The sequence below is a fragment of the Schistocerca piceifrons genome, chromosome 7 (genome assembly GCF_021461385.2).
Source record: "Schistocerca piceifrons isolate TAMUIC-IGC-003096 chromosome 7, iqSchPice1.1, whole genome shotgun sequence".
In the NCBI taxonomy this organism is placed as follows: Eukaryota; Metazoa; Arthropoda; class Insecta; order Orthoptera; family Acrididae; genus Schistocerca; species Schistocerca piceifrons.
In genome coordinates, this window is record NC_060144.1 from 6,149,444 (window position 1) to 6,172,883 (window position 23,440).

Sequence of the window (23,440 nt, forward strand, 5' to 3'; positions counted from 1 at the left end):
TCCTGGTATCATATCCATGGTATTCACTATTTCTTTTATGAAACTCAGTATTTTTGCAGCAAGAGCCAAAATTATACTCTCCGTCCATCCGTTGATATATGTTCACTTTCAAGATACATCTACAGTAAAAGAAGTGTGGGACAAGCTAAAGCAAGTCTACGAAGATTCTGGTCTCTTCAGAAGGATAGGGTTATTAAAAATGTTACTGTCAACCAGATGTCAGTAGAAGAATATATGTCATAGATAATTTCCACGTCACAAAAATTAAATGGCTTGAATTTTGAAGTTAAAGAAGAATGGATTGGGTGTATTCTGCTTGCAGGATTACCAGATGAATATAAGCCTATAGTTATGAGCTTAGAAAATTCAAACGTGCCGATCACAGGAGACTCCTTAAAAAATAAATTACTGCAAGAAATAAACAATGAAGCTTGTAAGAAACAATCGATTAGCGATGCTGCTCTGCAAGTCAACAAGAAAAAGAGCAATGTAATATTCAAAAAGGGTCCCAGGTGCGATAACTGCAACAGGTACAGGCATATGGCTAAAAACTGTCACAGCAAGAAGAAAAACAATGTAAAAACTTCGGCCAAGACAGCCAGCTACCAGACGTTTCTCACAACAGCAGCTGCAGGTAAAGATACACGGACAGAATGGTACATAGACTCAGGCGCATCAGTGCACATCCTTGTAATGATAGTAGTGTTGAAGCGTTGACAGGCTCGCAAGTTTTAATAGCAAATAATGAAAACTTACCTGTAAAAGGTATAGGATCTTAATTTGTAGATGTTCTCACTGGTAACAAGAAAGCTAGAATCAAAGTAGAGGATATTCTGTATGTGCCTCAGCTAAGCACAAATCAACTGCCTGTTAGTAAAATAGTAGAAAAAGGTCATTCGATTTTATTTGACAAACAAGGCTGTCATATTTATGATGCATGCAAAAATATGGTTGTTAGCACAGTGTAACATAACAGTCGCGACACTTCTCCTCGATTTTGTTGCCTAGCACCAGCAGCGTGCCAAGCAGCCAGTAAGTTAATCTGTTGAGTTTGGCACGATCGTGAAAGCGAATAGTAGTTGTGTATTTTAGTTTGTAGTATAGTTTTTACAAATGGGAGCATAGTGTAGCACAATAAATTGCAGCAATAACAAGAAGATAGCACATCTGTCTTTTTTTAGGTTTCCTAAAGACCCTGAGAGGTACTAAACTGCATGTCAGGATTCTCTTCAATCAATCAATCAATCAGTCTCCTTATTCATCCGTTAACAGTATACATTGTATGGATGTAGTCAATTACAATATAATTTCTTATCTTTAATTTGTTTCAAAAACTTGGATAATAAATACAAATATTTTATATCAGTGTATATAAATAATATTACTTTCCCATATTCAGATATTCTTCAATGCTATAAAAACTATGTGTTAGTAAAAATTGTTTAAGATCTACTTTGAATTTGTGCAATTCTTTAATTTTCTTTGTTGTAGAAGGCAATGCACTGAAAAGTATTTTGGGCTGGTACTTTACACTTTTTTGGTAGAGTGCTCCTTTGTGGGTGTCTCTGTGAAAATCATCCCTGCTCCTTGTTTCATGGTTATGAACCTGATTATTTAATGTTGAAAATTCCGGGTGAGTTTTCCGAAAGCATACACATTCATAGATGTGTAAGCTAGGAAGAGTCATTATTTTAAATTCTTTAAATATTTATCTGCATGACACTCTGCAGGGAACCCCTTTCATTATTCTAATAGCCCTTTTTTGAAGTTTGAAAGCTTGTTTTGCTGTACTTGTATTTCCCCAGAAGATCACACCATATCGAAGCAAACTGTTCATGTAAGCATAATAGGCACACAGCAATGATTTCAGTGTTGCAGCATTCCCAAGGCATTCTTAGCACATAGCAGCATGTACTTAATTTTTTACTCAAAATTTCTAGATGCTTTTCCCATCTCACATGCTCATCCACCCATATACTGAGGAATTTTGTGTATGGAGCTTGTGCAATAACATAGTTCCCTAACTCAGCTTTTACTCCTCTTCTAGCTTTACTTTTAATATTATTGAAATTCATCAATACTGTTTTATCCTTATTATCACTAAACCATTTTCCTGTCTCATTTATTGTCCTAGAGACACTTTGCTGTAGATCATCCTCAGTGTATCCTTTTATAAAAATGCGAGTGTCATCAGCGAACATCACTGTTTCTGCAACTGTCAGATGGTTTGGCAAATCGTTTATGTACACCAAGAACATCAGAGGGCCTAACACGGAACCCTGGGTCACCCTATAGCTAGTTTTTTTTTTTTTAAATCTGAAAGATACTCTTTGCCTTAATGACATATTTGTGCTTTCTGTTGTCTATCAGAGAGATAAGACTTGAACCATTTGAAGGCAAGTCCCCGGACCCCATAACATTCTAGTTTCATAAGCAATAAGTCATGACTGGTTAAATCAAATGCTTTAGATACATCTAAGAATATATGACAGCTTAATTCGTGCTTGTCCAAGGCATTTAGAACCATTTTCATGAATTGGAAGACTGCCGTTTCTGTGGATCTGTTCTTTCTAAACCCATTTTGAGTCTTAGTCAGTATTTTATTTTTATTCAGGAAGTCAGCCAGCCTTTCATACATTACTCCGTCAATTACTTTAGAGAAACCTGACAATAATGACACTGGCCTATAATTATTTATGTCAGCTGTACTATCCTTTTCGTGAAGTGGCTTTATTATGGAGATTTGATGATTTGAATTGATTTATTTCATGTTCCATAGGCCCAACTGTGTTGGATACACAAGGACGTGGAACGAGTCAGTTTTTTACAAATACAATCTGATAATCTTATAGCATATACAGAAATTTGAGTACACAATTATATAAAAATTTATACAGTAAATTCTTTGGGCAGCAATACAGAAAAAGAAAATACATATTTTCTTAGAATCATTAAAACACTACAGAAAACAGATATGGAGCACACACAGATACAGAGCTCAGGTTAAATAAAATTCATAGTGGCATTATGTCAACTTGTATTATATAATATTAAAATATTACAATTTGTTTAGTTAAAAATTCATCTAGACTGTAAAAAGCTTTTTCTAGCAGAAATATTTTTAGTGCTTTCTTAAACTCACTATTGTTATGAATCTTTGTCTTTATTTCGGGAGGAAGAGCATTGAAGAGTTTTGCTCCAGTGTAGTGGGTTTTAGTTTTGATGGGAACACCCCTGTCCTTAAAGAAGTATTAATAATGTCAGTTTGGTGAGTATCTATACTGGTAGAACTATGTTTGAACACCTTGTCTGGAGTTCCATCAATACCACAAGACATTTTATTTTTTAGTTTATTAATAGCATTTGTAACTTCACATTCTGTTACTGGGTACAGAAACATTGTCTTTTCACAAATTGGTACTTTTATGTTTGTGTTGTTTGAATTGCACAGACTTTTAATTAGGTTCAGTGCTATGTTCGCATAATGTTCATTGAATATATTGGCTACCTGTTGACTATCTTCTATCACTTTACTCTCACTTTTAATTTTGAAATTATGGGTCTTGGTTTTACATTTTCCTATGCTATTGTTTATAACCTTCCAAATCGATTTTGATTTATTGCTTCCATTATTTATGTATGAATCATTGCTTAGCCTTTTTGGTGCCTGTAAAACTTTCCTATAGACCCTTCTATATTTCCTATAGTACGGTTTTATTGTCATATTTATTTTAGCATGTTTGCTTAGGTTTCTAAGGGTGGTTGGTGATTTTTTAATCCCTTGTGTTACCCATGTGTTTGTCTTATCACTGACTTTAATTCTTTTTAACAGGAATGCTGTATTGTAGCAATATTTATAATCAGTGAGAATACTGTCATGCTTTTTGTCAGCATCATCAGTTTGTTCTATGCCCCACTGCATCCATACTATTAAATACCCTTGTGTTGTTTGCATGAATAAGTCTTCTTTGTACATATTTTTCAGTGACTGTGTATTTCTTATTGTTTTCATTCCTTATCGTCATTTTTAAAGCCATATGGTCAGCCTGTATCTGTTACTTTAACACTATACTCACAGCTTTGTTTGTTGGTAAATATCTGATCAAGTGTTGTTTCAGACCCATCCCCATATCTGGTAATTTCCTGCACTGTAGGTTGCATGTTGTATGTGTTAAACAGATTTAATAATTGTACCTTGTTCTTATTACTTTTGTTAAAATTAATGTTAACGTCACCAAGAACTATTGTGCATTTTGACCTGCCTCTCAATTCATTTAAATGATCTTCTATATAATATAAGAATTGGATAAAGTTACCTGATGGGTACCTATAGATGCATGCAATGATAGTTTGGCAGTTTGTAAGTTCACAAATACAAAATCTTTTTATGTGCATTTTACCTTGCTAAGTTTTACCTCCTTAGATTTAACATTACTTCTAACATAAATGCATACACCTCCACATTTATAAGTTTCCCTGCAAAAGCTACTTACTAAATCAAAGTCTGGTATATTTGCTGCACAGATCTGAGTGTCCCGAAGCCAGTGCTCACTGATACACAGCACAGAAACCTCCTTAAGGTTACAGCTTAAAATTACTTCCAGCTCACACATTTTGTTGCCTAGTCCTTGTACATTCTAATACAGCACAGTCAAGCCACCTAGATTTGGTGCACAGATCACTTTAGTGTCCCCTTCAGGTTTTGACCAAGTCTGACACATTTCAGGCTTGGTCAGCTTCATACGTTTCCCTGAACTGGTTCCGAGTTTTGATACACATGTTCCAAATTGCTGATAAAAGATAATTTGTTATTTACCATGCTAAGTATTTTTTGGGCCAGCAGTGTCTTTCCTATTCCACTTAGGCCTTGACCATGTCTTGTATGACAAGTTCTCGAGCAGTTACAATTGTCAGAGGGTTCATGGTTACAACTGATACATTCCTTAATATCTAAAAGCATTACATTTTTAAACTGTTTGCAAATTGTTTCAAAATATTTGTTAGCTTTGATTGTTTCTGTTTACACATGATGCTTCAATTAAATCGTAACGATGAGGTATTTTAAATAATATAACATTTGTGTTTGTTAACCTGCCCAGTGTAGTCTCCAGAGCTGTTGTTGCTGCAGCTGTTTCATTATGGTATACATCATTGGAACCACCTATACGAACTGCAAAGTCACTCCTTGACAAATTACTGCAATCTTCAGTGTTGGTGAGGATCTGGTTGAAATTTGCTCCAGGTATCACTATGCCTTCAATTTTAGTGTGGTTTTTTTTTTTTTTTTTTTTTTTTTTTTTGCACGTTGTCAGGGTCTTCGTTTTTGTAGCCATCCCTCTTCCAAAACCATCAAAGTAGACTCTGATGTGTGTTGTTTTTTATCTTCGTATTTCTTGACTGTGCTCTTGCAAATTACAAGTATATTGATGATTAATGTTTCATTTTATGAATAGAAAATGGCTAGTGAATAGCAGACAAGAGTATCTTATGAAAAAAGACCCTATTTACCTTTATAATAATGCTAAATTTTGCCTGCTACGCATCGAACAAAACCAGTTCATGAATGCAGACAATAATAAAATCGTGTGGAATGCAGTTAACCACATTGTTTGACATTCCAAATACGCCACCTCAACTGATGATGAAGAGGAGACTGCTGCAAAGGTCTGACAATCCGTCTAAATCTGTAAAACGCTCCTATGGCACAAAAGCAGCCAGTTCAACACTCCATATATCAGTGCCAGATTCATCTGAATCATCAGCACAGATCAGCTTTGACGATGAAGTGGTAAAATTAAGTGCAGTTATTCGTGTTTAGAAAAAGCGCATGGAGTATCAGAACGTGCAGATCACTAGGCTTTGTGCAAAACTGTTGTGGCAAAAGGAAAGTGCCTATCATTTCAAGTACAGGCAGTAACAGAAACTGTATCAGAAGTATCAAGTGAAGAAGGACAAACAAATTTTGAAAACTATAGGATCCCAATATTTAAAAAAAGATACCCTTGGCTTGTTGTTAAACCAGATCAGCATGCCATCTGCAAGATGAAAAGACAAAACTAAGCTGTTTGCTCTAAATTTATTATATTACAACACTCAGGCAGACAGGTTTTGTCAGAATGTTTTTTGTTTCCAACAGTGTGTACATTACAGAGGTATGTGGAAGGCATAAAAATAAAATGTGGGATGAATGACAATTTGTTCCACCTTTTAAAGCAGAAAGTACAGCATTTCTGCGATACTGATAAACTAGTGCATACGTCATTGGATGAAAAATCTCTAATGGCAGATTTAACATATGACAACATTTCTGACAGCGTTATTGGCTTTGAGGACTCACAGTATATTTCTCCCACTATTTGGTAGTTGCATGTCCCACTTAGAGTAGTATAAAGGTGAAGGTCGTACTTGTGGCAACAGGCGACAATGACTAAAACACAGTAGGCCTGTGGAACGACAAATGGGGTGTCGATCCCTTTTGCATGTCTGTGCTTCTTATGTGTGAATCTATGTGTTTATATTTCGTTGATATCAACGTGATAAACTGCAGTTCTATCCAACGTCACAAGTGTTTCTTCACGAATGTATTGTAACTTGTCACTCGATTCATGAGTTTTATCCCTACTTGTGCTTATTTTAGAATCATTTTTAGGAAAATCTAAGTCTACAGCTGACAAACGGTAACAACTTTTACAGCAGTGAGTGTGGTTGCTAGTGTGTTATTGTTGTTGTTGTGGTCTTCAGTCCTGAGACTGGTTTGATGCAGCTCTCCGTGCTACTCTATCCTGTGCAAATTGCTTCATCTCCCAGTATGTACCACAGCCTACATCCTTCTGAATCTGCTTAGTGTATTCATCTCCTGGTCTCCCTCTACGATTTTTACCCTCCAATACTAAATTGGTGATCCCTTGATGCCTCAGAACATGTCCTACCAACCGATCCCTTCTTCTAGTCAAGTTGTGCCACCAACTCCTCTTCTCCCCAATTCTATTCAATACCTCCTCATTAGTTATGTGATCTATCTATCTAATCTTCAGCATTCTTATGTAGCACCACATTTTGAAAGCTTCTATTCTCTTCTTGTCCAAACTATTTATCGTCCATATTTCACTTCCATACATGGCTACACTCCATACAAATACTTTCAGAAATGACTTCCTGCACTTAAATCTATACCCGATGTTAACAAATTTCTCATCTTCAGAAGCGCTTTCCTTGCCATTGCCAGTCTAAATTTTATATCCTCTCTACTTCAACCATCATCAGTTATTTTGCTCCCCAAATAGCAAAACTCATTTATTACTTTAAGTGTCTCATTTCCTAATCTAGTTCCCTCAGAATCACCTGACTTAATTCGACTACATTCCATTATTCTTGTTTTGCTTTTGTTGATGTTCATCTTATACCCTCCTTTCAAGACACCGTCCATTCCATTCAGCTGCTCTCCCAAGTCCTTAGCTGTCTCTGACATAATTACAATGTCATCGGTGAACCTTAAAGTTTTTACTTCTTCTCCATGGATTTTAATACCTACTCTGAATTTTTCTTTTGTTTCCTTTACTGCTTGCTCAATATACAGATTATAGCATCGGGGAGAGGGTACAACCCAGTCTCACTCCCTTCCCAGCCACTGCTTCCCTTCAAACCCCTCCACTCTTATAACTGCCATCTGGTTCTGTACAAATTGTAAATAGCCTTTTACTTCCTGTATTTTACCCCTGCCACCTTCAGAATTTGAAAGAGAATATTCCAGTCAACATTGTCAAAAGCTTTCTCTAAGTCTACAAATACTAGAAACCTAGATTTGCCTTTTCTTAATCTAGCTTCTAAGATAAGTCATAGGGTCAGTACTGCCTCACGTGTTCCAACATTTCTACAGAATCCAAACTGATCTTCCCCGAAGTCGGCTTCTACCAGTTTTTCCATTCGTCTGTAAAGAATTCACGTTAGTATTTTGCAGCCATGACTTATTAAACTGATAGTTTGGTAATTTTCACATATCTCAACACCTGCTTTCTTTGGGATTGGAATTATTATATTCTTCTTGAAGTTTGAGGGTATTTCACATGTCTCATAAATTTTGCTCACCAAATGGTAGAGTTTTGTCAGGACTGGCTCTCCCAAGGCTGTCAGTAGTTCTAATGGAATGTTGTCTAATACCAGGGCCTTGTTTCGACTTAGGGCTTTCAGTGCTCTGTCAAACTCTTCACACAGTATCATATCTCCCATTTCATCTTCATCTACATCCTCTTCCATTTCCATAATATTGTCCTCAAGTACATCGCCCTTGTATAGACCCTCTATAAACTCCTTCCACCTTTCTGGTTCAGATGGCTCTGAGCACTATGGGACTTAACATCTGAGGTCATCAATCCCCTAGAACGTAGAACTACTTAAACCTAACTAACCTAAGGTCATCACACACATCCATGCCCGAGGCAGGATTCAAACCTGTGCCTAGAACCGCTCGACCACACTGGTCGGCTCCACTTTTCTGCTTTCCCTTCTTTGCTTAGAACTGGGTTTCCATCTAAGCTCTTGATATTCATATAAGTGGTTCTCTTTTCTCCAAAGGTCTCTTTAATTTTCCTGTAAGCAGTACCTATCTTACCCCTAGTGATATAAGCCTCTACATCCTTACATTTGTTCTCTAGCCATGCCTGCTTAGCCATTTTGCACTTCCTGTCGATCTCATTTTTGAGACATTTGTATTCCTTTTTGCCTGCTTCATTTATTGCGTTTTTATATTTTCTCCTTTCATCAATTAAATTCAATATTTCTTCTGTTATCCAAGGATTTCTACTAGCCATCGTCTTTTTACATACTTGATCCTCTGCTGCCTTCACTACTTCATCCCTCAAAGCTACCCATTCTTCTTCTACTGTATTTCTTTCCCCCATTCTTGTCATTTGTTCCCTTATGCTCTCCCTGAAACTCTGTACAACCTCTGGTTTAGTCAGTTTATCCAGGTCCCATCTCCTTAAATTCCCATCTTTTTGCACTTTCTTCGGTTTTAATCTACAGTTCATAACCAATAGATTGTGGTCAGAGTCCACATCTGCCCCTGGAAATGTCTTACAATTTAAAACCTGGTTCCTAAATCTCTGTCTTACCATTATATAACCTATCTGATACCTTCTAGTATCTCCAGGCTTCTTCCATGTATACAACCTTCTTTCATGATTCTTGAACCAAGTGTTAGCTATGATTAAGTTGTGCTCTGTGCAGAATTCTACCAGGCGGCTTCCTCTTTCATTTCTTACCCCCATTCCATATTCACCTACTATGTTTCCTTCTTTTCCTTTTCCTACTATCGAACTCCAGTCACCCATGACTATTAAATTTTCGTCTCCCTTCACTATCTGAATAATTTCTTTTATCTCATCATACATTTCTTCAATTTCTTCGTCATTTGCAGAGCTAGTTGGCATATAAACTTGTACTACTGTAGTAGGCGTGGGCTTCGTGTCTATCTTGGCCACAATAAGGCGTTCACTGTGCTGCTTGTAGTAGCTTACCCGCACACCTATTTTTTTGTTCATTATTAAACCTACTCCTGCATTACCCCTATTTGATTTTGTATTTATAATCCTGTATTCACCTGACCAAAAGTCTTGTTCCTCCTGTCACCAAACTTTGGTAATTCCCACTATATCTGTCATGAGCAAACGGAATGTTCTGACTAGACCAACCATATGATCGAAATTTTGAAGGAAATTCCATATTGCAGGCAAATAGTGCCAACTTGTGGCATAAAAGACTATGTCATCGGCATTCTGAAGCTATGGATGCACTTTGTAATGGCCTGGCTAGTGGAATTTCACATGAGGGAACAATACATACTCCCTGTGCAATTTTCTTGGAGGGAAAACAAACAAGACTTTCATTTCCACGATCTAGCTCAAGAGCCACAGAAATTCTCAACCTAGTTCACTCAGATTTGTGTGGGCCGATGCAAACTAGATCAATTGGAGGAGCCAATTACTTCCTTACTCTAATTGATGATTATTCCAGGAAAGTATCTGTATATTTCCTCAGAAATAAACATCAAGTAGCACAACTGATACGAGACTTCAAAAATCTTGTAGAAAGGCAAACTGGAAAAAGGATCTGCACTCTATGCACTGATAATGGCACAGAATATGTGAATGATAATCTGATAACATTTTTCAGAAAGGAAGGAATCCGACATCAGACCACAGCGCCATATACACCAGAACAAAACGGAGTTGCTGAGCTTTACAACTGTACAATATTAAAAAAGCAAGATGCTTGCCCTTTGAAGCAAATTTGCCAAATAAATTCTGAGCAGAAGCAGTCTCCACAGCAGTTTATTTAATTAACAGGTCCCCGACTACTGCACTAAAGAACAAGACCGCAGAGGAAGCTGGGACAAAGAAGAAGCCGAATCTTAAGCATCTTAGAATATTTGGAAGCAAGGTATACGCTCACATTCCAAGAGCCAACAGATAAAAACGGGACAAAAAAAGTGTTGAGTGTATTTTGGTAGGATACTGCAAAGATTCAAAAGCATACAGACTTTTTGAACCTAACTGTCAGAGAATCATAAAAACGAGAGAAGTGATTTTTGATGAAGATACTTCGAACCAGTGCAAAGAGAGAACTGAGTCAAAGGAATCAAGTTGACAGAATAAACTCAGAGAAAAATTTAAGTTGAAAGATCTTGATGAAGCTACAAACTGTTTAGGCATCCGAATTACTAGAAACTGCAAAGAAGGTTATTTGTGGATGGATCAGACACACTATGTGGAACAAATTCTTAACAGATTTAATATTTATTTATTTATTCTTTGCCCATGGATTCCAGCTGAAAATCCAGCTGAGAGTATTGGGTGTGTCATACAATAGGCTATTAACATCAAACTTGATTTCATTATATATAAATAAAACAAATAATTAAACAGAAATAATCTATAAGCATACAAAGGTATTATATGTTTCACATTATATACACACACAAATCCAAACAACATACAGAAATGATAATTTTTAAAGGTACATTTCAGTAATGACATAACATATTTAAACACCATCTTAGTATTCACTCAAACTGTATATACATTTCTCTGTGTATATACAGTTTGAGTGAAAGAGTGTAACCCAATATGTACACCACCGGACAGTAATCACATGCTCACTCATGATATGTATCCAAAAACAGAACAAGAGCAACAAGCTATGAGGAACATACACTATCATGAAGCAATAGGTAGTTTAATATATGTTCAATTAGGAACAAGGCCGTACCTAGCCTTTCTGATATGAATTGTTAGCCGTTTTTGTAATAATCCAGGCATACCACACTGGCAAGCAGTCAAAAAACCTTCAGATATCTAAAAGGTACTAAGGATATGAAACTTTTGTTTTCTAACACAGAGGACTGCCACATAGTATGTTACTGTGATGCAGATTGGGCCGGAGATTCTGAAGACAGAAAGTCAACAGCTGAATATCTCTTTAAATCTCAAGGAGCAGTGATATCTTGGCAGTGTAAGAAGCAGCCAACAGTGGCCTTATCTACAACTGAGGCAGAATATATGGCTCTGACCTCTGCATGTCAGGAGGCTCTATGGCTTCAAAAGCTACGCAGTGAAATATCACCAAACCCCAAAAAAGACCCTGTCAAACTATTATGTGACCACAAGGCAGCAATTCACCTGTCTAAGACTAGCAGCTGAGTTGAACCAAAACATATAGATACAAGACACCACTCCATAAAGGAAAAAATAGAGTTAGCACAAATTACTGTGGAGCACATACTTTCAGACCAAATGCTGGCAGATATGATGACAAAATCTCTGACAAAGCTAAGCCATCATCTACTACTACAAGGTTTTTGACTAAGAAAGTACTTTTTATTCTGTGTATTGAGCTTTATGTGTGTAATTCATGTAGCTTGCTTACTGTATTAATAAATTTTTCCAATCAGAAACTGCCCATAAATTATTCTGCTAACAGAAAACTTGGATTTCATGGTCAAGTGACTGCTCATAAGCCACACATCACGCCGGTAAATGCCAAACGACGTCTCACTGGTGACGAATGAACAGTGGAAAAACGTTGTGCGGAGTGATGAATCACAGTACACAATGTGGCGATCCAATGACAGAGTGTGGGTATGGCGAATGCCCAGTGAACGTCATCTGCCAGCATGTGTAGTGCCAACAGTAAAATTCGAAGGCGGTGGTGTTATTGTGTAGTCGTGTTTTTCATGGAAGAGGCTTGCACCCCTTGTTGTTTTGCGTGGCACTATCACAACACAGGCCTACATTGATGTTTTAAGCACCTTCTTGCTTCCCACTGTTGAAGAGAAATTCGAGGATGGACATTGCATCTTTCAACACAATTGAGCACCTGCTCATAATGCACGGCCAATGGCAGAGTGGTTGCACAACAAGAACATCCCTGTAATGGACTGGCCTGCACAGAGGCCTGACCTGAATCCTACAGAACACTTTTGGGATGTTTTGGAACGCCAACTTCGTGCCAGGCCTCACAAAGTGACATTGATACCTCTCCTCACTGCAGCACTCCATGAAGAACGAGCTGCCATTCCCCAAGAAACCTTCCAGCACCTGACTGAACGTATGCCTGCGAGAGTGGAAGCTGTCATCAAGTCTAAGGGTGGGCTAACACCATACTGAATTCCTGCATTACCAATGGAGGGTGCCACGAACTTGTAAGTCATTTTCAGCCAGGTGTCCGGATACTTTTGATCACACAGTGTATAATAGTCAGATGCACCGACTGCAAATTAAGCATCGTACATCAATAGCTGTTATGATTATTAGTGTTTTTCTTTCTTAATTATACTGAAAACTAAAATGCTCTTCACCAAACCTGATTCAACTTTTTAGAGCATCTCCAATGTTCATACTGTGAACGTTATGAGTAGGCAACACATCCTTCTTTTATAATTATAGATTTAGAAAATATTTTTGTTGAGATCCCCATCATTGGTACTATACGCAAAAGAGAGGAATGAAGAGACAACATCGCACTGTTTGCTAAACGAGAACATCCGCATACAGACCTCATAAGCTACGAATAATGAAGTTCCCATCAAGAAAGGATACTGTCCAGGAAACCACATGCAATGACGGCATGTGTGGGCTCAAAAAGCCATTGAAAATTATGTCCCACAAATGTTCAACGGATTTCACGTCAAGCGATCTGGGTGACCAAATCGTACACTCGAATTTTCCAGAATGTTCTTCAAACCAGTCACGAATGAATGTAACCGGTGACACGGCACATAGTCATCCATAAAAATTCCATCATTGTTTGGGAACAAGAAGTCAACGAATGACTGCAAATGATCTCCAAGTAGCCAAAAACAAGCTATCCAGTCAGTGACCGGTTCAGTTGGAATGGAGGTCCCAGTCCTTTCCGTGTAAACACAGCCAACACTATTACGGAGCCACCACCGGCTAGCAAAGTGCCTCGTCGACAACCTGGGTCCACGGCTTCACGACGTCTGCACCACACTCGAACCCTGCTATCAGCTCTTACCAACTGTAACCGGGACTTAACCGACCACACCACAGTTTTCCAGTCATCTAAGGTGCAACTGATACGGTCACGAGCCCACAAGAGGTGCTGAAGGTGATATTGTGCTGTTAGCAAAGGCACTCGCATTAGCTGTCTACTGCCGTAGCCGATTAATGCGAAAATTCGGCACACTGTCCTAATGGATATGTTCAAAACACAGGTCCCACATTGATTCCTGCGGTTATTTTACACAGTGTTTCTTGTCCGTTAGCACTGACAGCTCTATGTAAACGCTGATGCATTCGTTAAGAGAAGGTCGTTGGCCCCTATATATAATGCCCAAAATTTGGTATTCTGAGCACTCTCTTGAGAGTGTGGACCCAGGGTATTTAATTCTCTAACGATTTCCGAAATGGAATGTCCCATGTATCTAGCTCCTACTGCAATTCCACATTCAGAGCCTGTTAATTCCTGTTGTGTGGCCATAATCATGTGAGAAACGTTTTCACGTGGATCACCCGAGTACACACGACAGCTCTGCCATTGCACTGCTCTTTTATACTTGGTGGTAAGCAATACTACCGCCATCTGTGTGTGTGTGTGTGTGTGTGTGTGTGTGTGTGTGTGTGTTCCTTATATATATATATATATATATATATATATATATATATAATGGAAGGAAACATTCCACGTGGGAAAAATTATACATAAAAACAAAGATGAGGTGACTTACCGAACAAAAGCGCTGGCAGGTCGATAGACACACAAACAAACACAAACATACACACAAAATTCAAGCTTTCGCAACAAACTGTTGCCTCATCAGGAAAGAGGGAAGGAGAGGGGAAGACGAAAGGAAGTGGGTTTTAAGGGAGAGGGTAAGGAGTCATTCCAATCCCGGGAGCGGAAAGACTTACCTTAGGGGGAAAAAAGGACAGGTATACACTCGCACACACGCACATATCCATCCACACATACAGACACAAGCAGACATATTTAAAGGCAAAGAGTTTGGGCAGAGATGTCAGTCGAGGCAGAAGTGTAAAGGCAAATGTTTCACAATCTGCTGTGGTCGGATTCCAGGGCGAACATCGACTTTACAGTTCGGAACCACTACATTTTTTAACATGGAATCACCGATAACAAAGAAATCACTTTTGTCGATCTGTTTTGCTGGATTTCTTTCACATTTATCTTTTTTCTTATACGTCACAGTTTTCCACTTATATTTGCTTACAGATTTACCGCACGAATCGTTTTCCGCCACTGTTTTCACTGGGATTTGCATATGCGAGGTTACACAGGTTTGTTTACTTCCCAATAACGGAGTTTGCACGCGCGAGTTTGTTGAATTTCCACATGTTTCGCTTTCTGCCACTGTTTTTGCGGGAATATGCACATTTAAGTTTTCAAGGTTTTGTTTTTTGCTCGCGAACGGAGTTTGCACAAAAGAGTCCTCACATTTGTTTGTTTTGTTCTGTAATGGGTTTCCACATACGCAGCTTGCCGATTCACTTTTTAGCTTTGCGTTTTCTTCTTTCAGAGACTGAATCTCTTTTTTGAGAGTTCCGATATCACTTTGTAACACTTTAATTATTTCTTCTTTTGACTTTATGGTACTTACAAGTTCTGATGTTTCCCACTGCAAACAGTCGGTGCATGTCCATGGAACTTCGTCTCTAATGAATTTCAGGTTCACTTTTGCGCACTTCTCATGAAGCCAAAAATTGCACTTTACGCATAAGATTCCTTTTATCACACGTTTTCTGCATTGCTTACATGTAGAACCGCTGATTTTTTCCTTTTTGGTAGAGACAGACGTGTCGTTACACTTTTCATTCGGCGCCATCTTTATATACGGTCATTCCACATCAAGGGGACAAGGGTCCCCACTCGACCATCTTCACATCTAATGAAATTTGGTGTGAAGGTCCTATATGGTCTTTGAAGCTCATATACCAAATTTCCATTCAGTATCTTCAGTGGTTGAGTTTTTAGGGGCTTTTAAAGAGAGGCTACTCATCTTCGCATCAAATACAAAGATGCAAATGTGCCAAGTTTGCTAGGCTTTTTTACAAGTTCTAGCGCACATTTGGTCACTTGTTTTAATATACATAGACAACTTTTTATGTTGAATCACACCATGGCAAAAATTTGGGATTTAGCCACACGTAAATATAGTTACAAGCCTCTAAAGTGGCTAAAAATTTCATCGTGCTATTCTGAGAGCCAAGGCTTGAATGACCAATGCTACTCTTCATATGAACCAACCACACCAAAACTTCAGATTAGATTAGATTAGATTAATACTAGTTCCATGGATCATGAATACGATATTTCGTAATGATGTGGAACGATTCAAATTTTCCAATACATGACATAATTAAGTTAATTTAACAACATACTTAAGTTAATATAACAACTTTTTTTATTTTTTTGTGTTTTTTTAATTTTTTTTTATAATTTTTTGTTGGTTATCTGCCAGACTTTTGATACTATTTGGTAAGTGACCAAAGACTTTAGTGGCAGTATAATTCACCACTTTCTGTGCCAAAGTTAGATTTAATCTTGAATAGTGAAGATCATCCTTTCTCCTGGTATTGTAGTTATGCACACTGCTATTACTTTTGAATTGGGTTTAGTTGTTAATAACAAATTTCATAAGAGAGTATATATACTGAGAAGCTACTGTGAATATCCCTAGATCCTTAAATAAATGTCTGCAGGATGATCTTGGGTGGAGTCCAGCTATTATTCTGATTACACGCTTTTGTGCAATAAATACTTTATTCCTCAGTGATGAATTACCCCAAAACATGATACCATATGAAAGCAATGAGTGAAAATAGGCGTAGTAAGCTAATTTACTAAGATGTTTATCACCAAAATTTGCAATGACCCTTATTGCATAAGTAGCTGAACTCAAACGTTTCAGCAGATCATCAATGTGTTTCTTCCAATTTAATCTCTCATCAATGGACACACCTAAAAATTTGGAATATTCTACCTTAGCTATATGCTTCTGATTAAGGTCTATATTTATTAATGGCGTCATACCATTCACTGTACGGAACTGTATGTACTGTGTCTTATCAAAATTCAGTGAGAGTCCGTTCACAAGGAACCACTTAGTAATTTTCTGAAAGACAGTATTGACAATTTCATCAGTTAATTCTTGTTTGTCAGGTGTGATTACTATACTTGTATCATCAGCAAGGAGAACTAACTTTGCCTCTTCATGAATATAGAATGGCAAGTCATTAATATATATTAAGAACAACAAAGGACCCAAGACTGACCGTTGTGGAACCCCATTCTTGATAGTTCCCCAGTTTGAGGAATGTGCTGATCTTTGCACATTATGAGAACTGCTTATTTCAACTTTCTGCACTCGTCCAGTTAGGTATGAATTGAACCATTTGTGCACTGTCCCACTCATGCCACAATATTTGAACTTGTCTAGCAAAATTTCATGATTTACACAATCAAAAGCCTTTGAGAGATCACAAAAAATCCCAATGGGTGGTGTTCGGTTATTAAGATCATTCAAAATTTGATTGGTGAAGGCATATATGGCATTTTCTGTTGAAAAACCTTTCTGGAAACCAAACTGACATTTTGTTAGTACTTCATTTTTACAGATATGTGAAGCTACTCTTGAATACATTACTTTCTCAAAATTTTTTGGATAAAGCTGTTAGAAGGGAGATTGGACGGTAATTGTTGACATCAGGTCGATCCCCCTTTTTATGCAAAGGTATAACAATAGCATATTTCAGTCTATTAGGGAAAATGCCCTGTTCCAGAGAGCTATTACTCAGGTGGCTGAGAATCTTACTTATCTGTTGAGAACAAGCTTTTAGTATTTTGCTGGAAATGCCATCAATTCCTTGTGAGTTTTTGCTTTTAAGCAAGTTTATTATTTTCCTAATTTCAGAGGGAGAAGTGGGTGAGATTTCAATTGTATCAAATTGCATAGGTATGGCCTCTTCCATTAACAGCCTAGTATCTTTTAATGAACACCTGGAGCCTACTATATCCACAGCATTTAGAAAATGATTATTAAAAATATTTTCAACTTCTGACTTTTTGTTCGTAAAGTTTTCATTCAATTTGATGGTAATACTGTCTTCCTGCACTCTTGGTTGACCTGTTTCTCTTTTAATAATATTCCAAATTGTTTTAATTTTATTATCAGAGTTGCTGATTTCAGACATGATACACATACTTCTGGATTTTTTAATAACTTTTCTTAATATAACACAGTAGTTTTTATAATGTTTGATAGTTTCTGGGTCACTACTCTTTCTTGCTGTCAGATACATTTCCCCTTTCCGGTTACAAGATATTTTTATACCCTTAGCAAGCCATGGTTTGTTACAAGGTTTCTTACGAGTATATTTAACTATTTTCTTGGGGAAGCAGTTTTCAAATGCATTTACAAAAATGTCATGAAATAAATTATATTTTAAATTGACATCAGGTTCATGGTACACCTCATCCCAGTCTAACTGCTGTAGGCTTTCCCTGAAATTTGCAGTTGTTAAATCGTTGACTGAACGTACTACTTTGGAGGACTGTTTAGTATTGCTGAATGGAGCTATGTCATATATTGTAACTAGCTGTGCACCTTGATCAGAAAGACCATTCTCAACAGGCTGAGCATTTATCTGGTTAAACTGATCTTGGTCTATAAAGAAGTTATCTATCAGTGAGCTGCTATCCTTTACCACCCGAGTAGGAAAATCAATAACAGGTGTCAAATTGAAAGAACCGAATAATACTTCAAGGGCATTTTTCCTATTACCCTCTTTCAGAGAATCTACATTGAAGTACCCACAAATATAATTTGCTTCCCCCTGTCTGACAGATAGCACAACAAGGAGTCCAAATTTTTCAGAAATAGATGAAAATTTCCTGATGGGGACAGTTACAATTATAAATGTGCCTTTATTTAATTTAAGCTCACAGGCACATGCTTCTATATGTTTCTCTACACAAACCTGTTTTGTTTCTATACTTTTTGCACAATGATAACTTTTGACATATATGGCAACTCCTCCTTTCTCCATATTTTCTCTCATTACATGTGCAGAGAGCTTGTATCCACTTACATTTACCTTATCCATATCAGCAACAATGTGATGCTCAGACAGGCATAGTATATCTATTTCATCCTCAACTTCTAAATCTTCTAAACAAACCAGAATCTCATCTATTTTATTCTTTAAACTCCCAATATTTTGATGAAATATACTTACATTATTTTTAATTATACTTTTATGAGAACCTTTCCTTGTTCTAACATTTGCAGTACTCTCCTGTCTGTGTTTCTCATTGTGCTTAGGCCTAGTTCCTATACCAGTGGTCACATGGTGTTCAGAGAGGCAGATTATGTCAACTATGTTGGGTGACTTTAATTCATCAATGCAATTACCTAGGACTGAGGTACAACTTGGTGGAGGTAAAATTTCTGGTGATTGGTGAAAATTTATAATTGACAGCTGTGATTGGTGATCCAATGTGCTAGAATTGTGCTGTTTAATTTCTTTCCTAAACTGAAGATTTGTTTCAATCCTGACCTCTCGTAGAACTTGACATCGTTCTGTCTTACCTATCCTAAAAAAGGTGCTGCTCCAACACCTGTAACCACTGTATTTTACCATTCATGGCAGTGCCCCCCCCCCCCCCCCCCGCCCCCCTTAAATTTTCTGCTATTACCCCAGCCAGTTTCCCCTTCCCTTTCCTGTTGAGATGTAGGCCGTGCCTGGTATAATCCCACCTACTGAGAAAATCAACAGGAACCACACCAATATGAGCCTCCGCACCCGACCCAAGCAGCTGTTCCAACTCCAAATTAACTCTCCCAACAGAAGAGTTCAAATGAGGCCGGTCATGCTGTCTCAGGACAGATACGAATTCAACATTGGTGTGTCTCGATGCTGACGCAATCTTTACCAGGTCACACTCTATACTGTACCCAGAATCTCTGTCGATGCTATTCCCTGGCCCTCCCACAATAACCACGGTGTCTTCCCTGGTAAATCCTTTACAGAGTGAACCTAAATCCTCAGTCACCTGATCCAGACTAGCACTTGGTTTGAAAAAATTTGTGACCTGGTATTCTGGTCCTAATTCCTCCTGCAGAAGTTGGCCTACACCTCTGGCATGAGAACTGCGTAACAACAAAACTTTCTTCCTTTTCGATGACTTTCCTACATTCTTTTTCAATTTCCTATTGAAAGTTTGTTGTGTCCTGTCTACACCTACCTCTGCTTGAGGCTCATCAGTCTCTAACTGATGGAACAGGTCAAACTTATTTTTGACATTCACCACAAAACTGTCAGACTTAGTTCTAGGCCTGTTCCTTCTGTTACCTGTTGCCACTTCCCACCTCTCTTTGCCCTTCTCCCTCCTTAACCTGTCCATATCTTCCCTAGCCTGATCTAGCTCAGCCTGAAGGGCAGCAATTTTCCCCTCCTGTTCCACTATCTTCCTATCTCTGCTGCAAATCCTACATAACCACTGATGAGCCTGATCCACTTCCCCGACACCCATGCCACTGCAGTCCCCCCAGTGAAAAAAACTACTGCATCCATCACACCAAACCCCGGAACCAACAATTCTACGGCAAGTCAGGCACTTCTCACTCATGGCAAAAATAATACTTTACCTAGAATAAATCAATTAAATTACCGAAAACCAAAAAAAGATGTTACAAGAATTAAGTCTATTCACAAATGTATATAAGCAAGTTTCTGATTTAAAATTCCGCTGTTTTTCTGAGATCTGTATTAAAACAATGAAGGTATACACTATTTATTATATATTTCACTCGATGGAATGAAAAAAAGGACAATTAAACAAGGGTTATTCCTACCTACAATGTCTATTTATGGATCAAATTTAACTAACATTGGATGCCTAGAAGAAAAGATATGCCTCTACAAAGTAAGCAAAGTTTTCTACGTGCAAATTTTGGGGTATTTTTGGTGGACAATATCTCAACTGAGTCTTTTTCAATCTTCTTTTTCTTGCCACAGCTGGAAAGAACATGCTTTAAGCTTTTGAAGCTATATTGCTTAATTTCTGGATCCAGCATACTGATGGGTGAGAATCCATTTCAAAAGTTATTATTTTAGCACTTCGAGAAGATTGGAAAGTGAAACATTTTGCTCATTAAGTCCCACAATTAATTTTTTTAGTATATAAATCAGTTTCAAACATTAATTTAACGTATACCATAAAACAAACATAAGACACAACACAACAAATTTGCAAACAAAAACACTAAAGAGCCAGTTCCATTTTTGGTTAAATAGTTCTACAATTTTATCAAGGACAGATTGAGTAAAACAGTTGTCTTCCAGATGATGATGGTGACTGTGCTTCTAAAGCCATGAAAATATGTTGCTCAGGAATCCAGCAGGTGTCTTTAGCAGCTGGCCAGTGGAAGGAATGAGCAGAACCTTGTGGGTGCATAAAGCTGATGAGGACATCATATTGTCCATGTGAAATATGCTATTAACTTTATTTGAAAAGCATAGACAGCAATGGTATCTTGGTGGAGACAGTCGCTGATCATACAAATGCTAATGCTCTGACATTCTTTGCCACCAAAATAGATAACAAATCGATGTAATATGGCCTGACTATTCTCTCAATGAAATCCTTGTACAGCATCTTCAACAACAAATGAATAATTCCCAGAAAATAATCAATATAATTAATCCATTTTCTGCAAGATTTCACTTTCGCTGCTTAAGGTATAAACTTTAGTATTTTGTCATGAAGTGATGACTTCTTAAAGTAGTAATTTTCAAAATCAGTGTCTCCATGAAATCTTCTGCAGTTCTCTGACATGTATCTAATGCGTATCTGTCAGTAGGACATATTGTTGGTATTACATTGTTTCTTCAGGGTCATAGTTTTTAAAAGAGTGTCTGAGAAAAGTCTTTGGTTGTATTTATCCTGGCCATTCCTCACAACATCGCAGCATACAATCTTTCGATTCTCAAAACCTTGTAGTCATCTTGGATGAATGTTCCTGAAGCCAACATTAATTTGACATTTTGATGAATTGCACATACACATATTGAATGTGAACCAGAAGCACCAACTGTAGTACACCATTTCAGCCTGAACTCTCAAAATTTTGACAAGCTCAGTGGATTTCCATATTGGTTATAATAAGCAATGAACTTTTCTCTCGGGTTTCAAAGGAGCAGATGTTTCTGCTTGTGAATCTTTTTCCTATTTATTTTTACTGCAACACAATCCTTTTAGCTTGAGCATAAACAAGATAACTCATCATCTCCAAAAAACAAAGTTAGGACATTTTGCTTTACTCCGTCATTGAGCTTTGTCCCTTTTCAGTTTGCATGTGTTACCAAAATCCCATCTTCTAGCTTTAGTTTCTAGACTTCTGTTCCATTTTAGTCTAAGCAGCAAATTCTTTAGCTGTTTTTTCAATAGTCCAACTATTTGGGGCCAGGATCACAATTTGAATTTTACTGGAATTTCTGGAAGTCTGAAGCTTAAGTTCTTCAATTAAGATATCCATATCTTTAAATTTTTGGCACTCTTCCGTTTGTATTTGAGCAATATCTACTTGGCTCACACCAGCATCTGTGGCAATTACCTTAGTAATGCTACCTTGGGCATTCAGAACTTTGCACTTTATGTATCCCAATGAATCCCTTTTGCTGATCCGTTGAACCTTTAATGGTGACTCTCCAGGTGATGATAATTAAGTATTAGCAGTAAAACAAGCATCAACAACATTCATGATTTCAGTGGATGGTGTTTCTTGCTTATCCTGGTGGAATGATTCTTTTTGGGCCATTTCTTGTCTACATTTAGTAAACATTTTCTGACCGGGTTTAAAAACATTAGCCAATAACTTCAACCTGACAGACACTGCAATGGTCATTGCTGTTAAAGAATTCTTGGTTATGTGTTTTTCTTTACCAAATGGATTGCAACAAGGGTTCTGCAAAAACTGAAATTTTGTCATCAACAAGGCATTACGACATGAACAAATTTGGGCATCTTCAGTAAAATCGAGCCCAGACGTACGTCATAGAAGTTCCTTGTCCATTGGTGACATTTTCTTAACTGACTGTAGTTTACTTTCATCATAAGAGAATGGTGATGACTTATGACAATCAGCTCCATCTGATCCACCAAAGTAGTTGGGTAAAGGGGTCTCTTGGTTCATAGTTTATTAACATATAACACAAAATTTTGGAAGCTTATGAATATTCAAGTTTGAAGTATAGAAGATTTGGTCTTGTTTAAATATAAAATATACAAATTAGGCCATTAGTGCTTACCTTTAGCTACAACAGTCAGTATTGATTATTCAAACACTCAGTACTCAACACTAAGACTGTGCACTGTCAACACCAAATATTACACCTCGCAGGAGACTGACATAGTGAAAATTGACAATAATGAAAGCAACAATTGAAAGTGATATTTCAGCAATAAATCACCGCTGCGTGGACAGAGCCTTAAAAAATATTGCTCCTTTATAATGTTGATGGAAACTGTGTGACAATGCATATATGCACCACCACACATTATAGGGCTAAAATATTCTAAACAACATAGCATTCCATTATGATCATCTAGATTTTATGATCTCAAGAGCATTCTCTGAGGTTTTATTATATTTATATTCTATACTGTAAAATAATGTAAAGACACTTATTAGCACAGTTATATTCCCTTAACAGCAGTCAAATCTTATACTACTGAAAGACACTACAATTACATATTTTTTGATCTACAACTTCAAATTGTATTAATTTTTTGTATTCATCAATAATCAGCCTGTCATCTTGTTGAATAGGTATTCTTACTCATCAGTATGCAAGGTCCAGAAATTAAACAACATAGCTCTGAAAGTTTCAAGTATGTTCTTTCC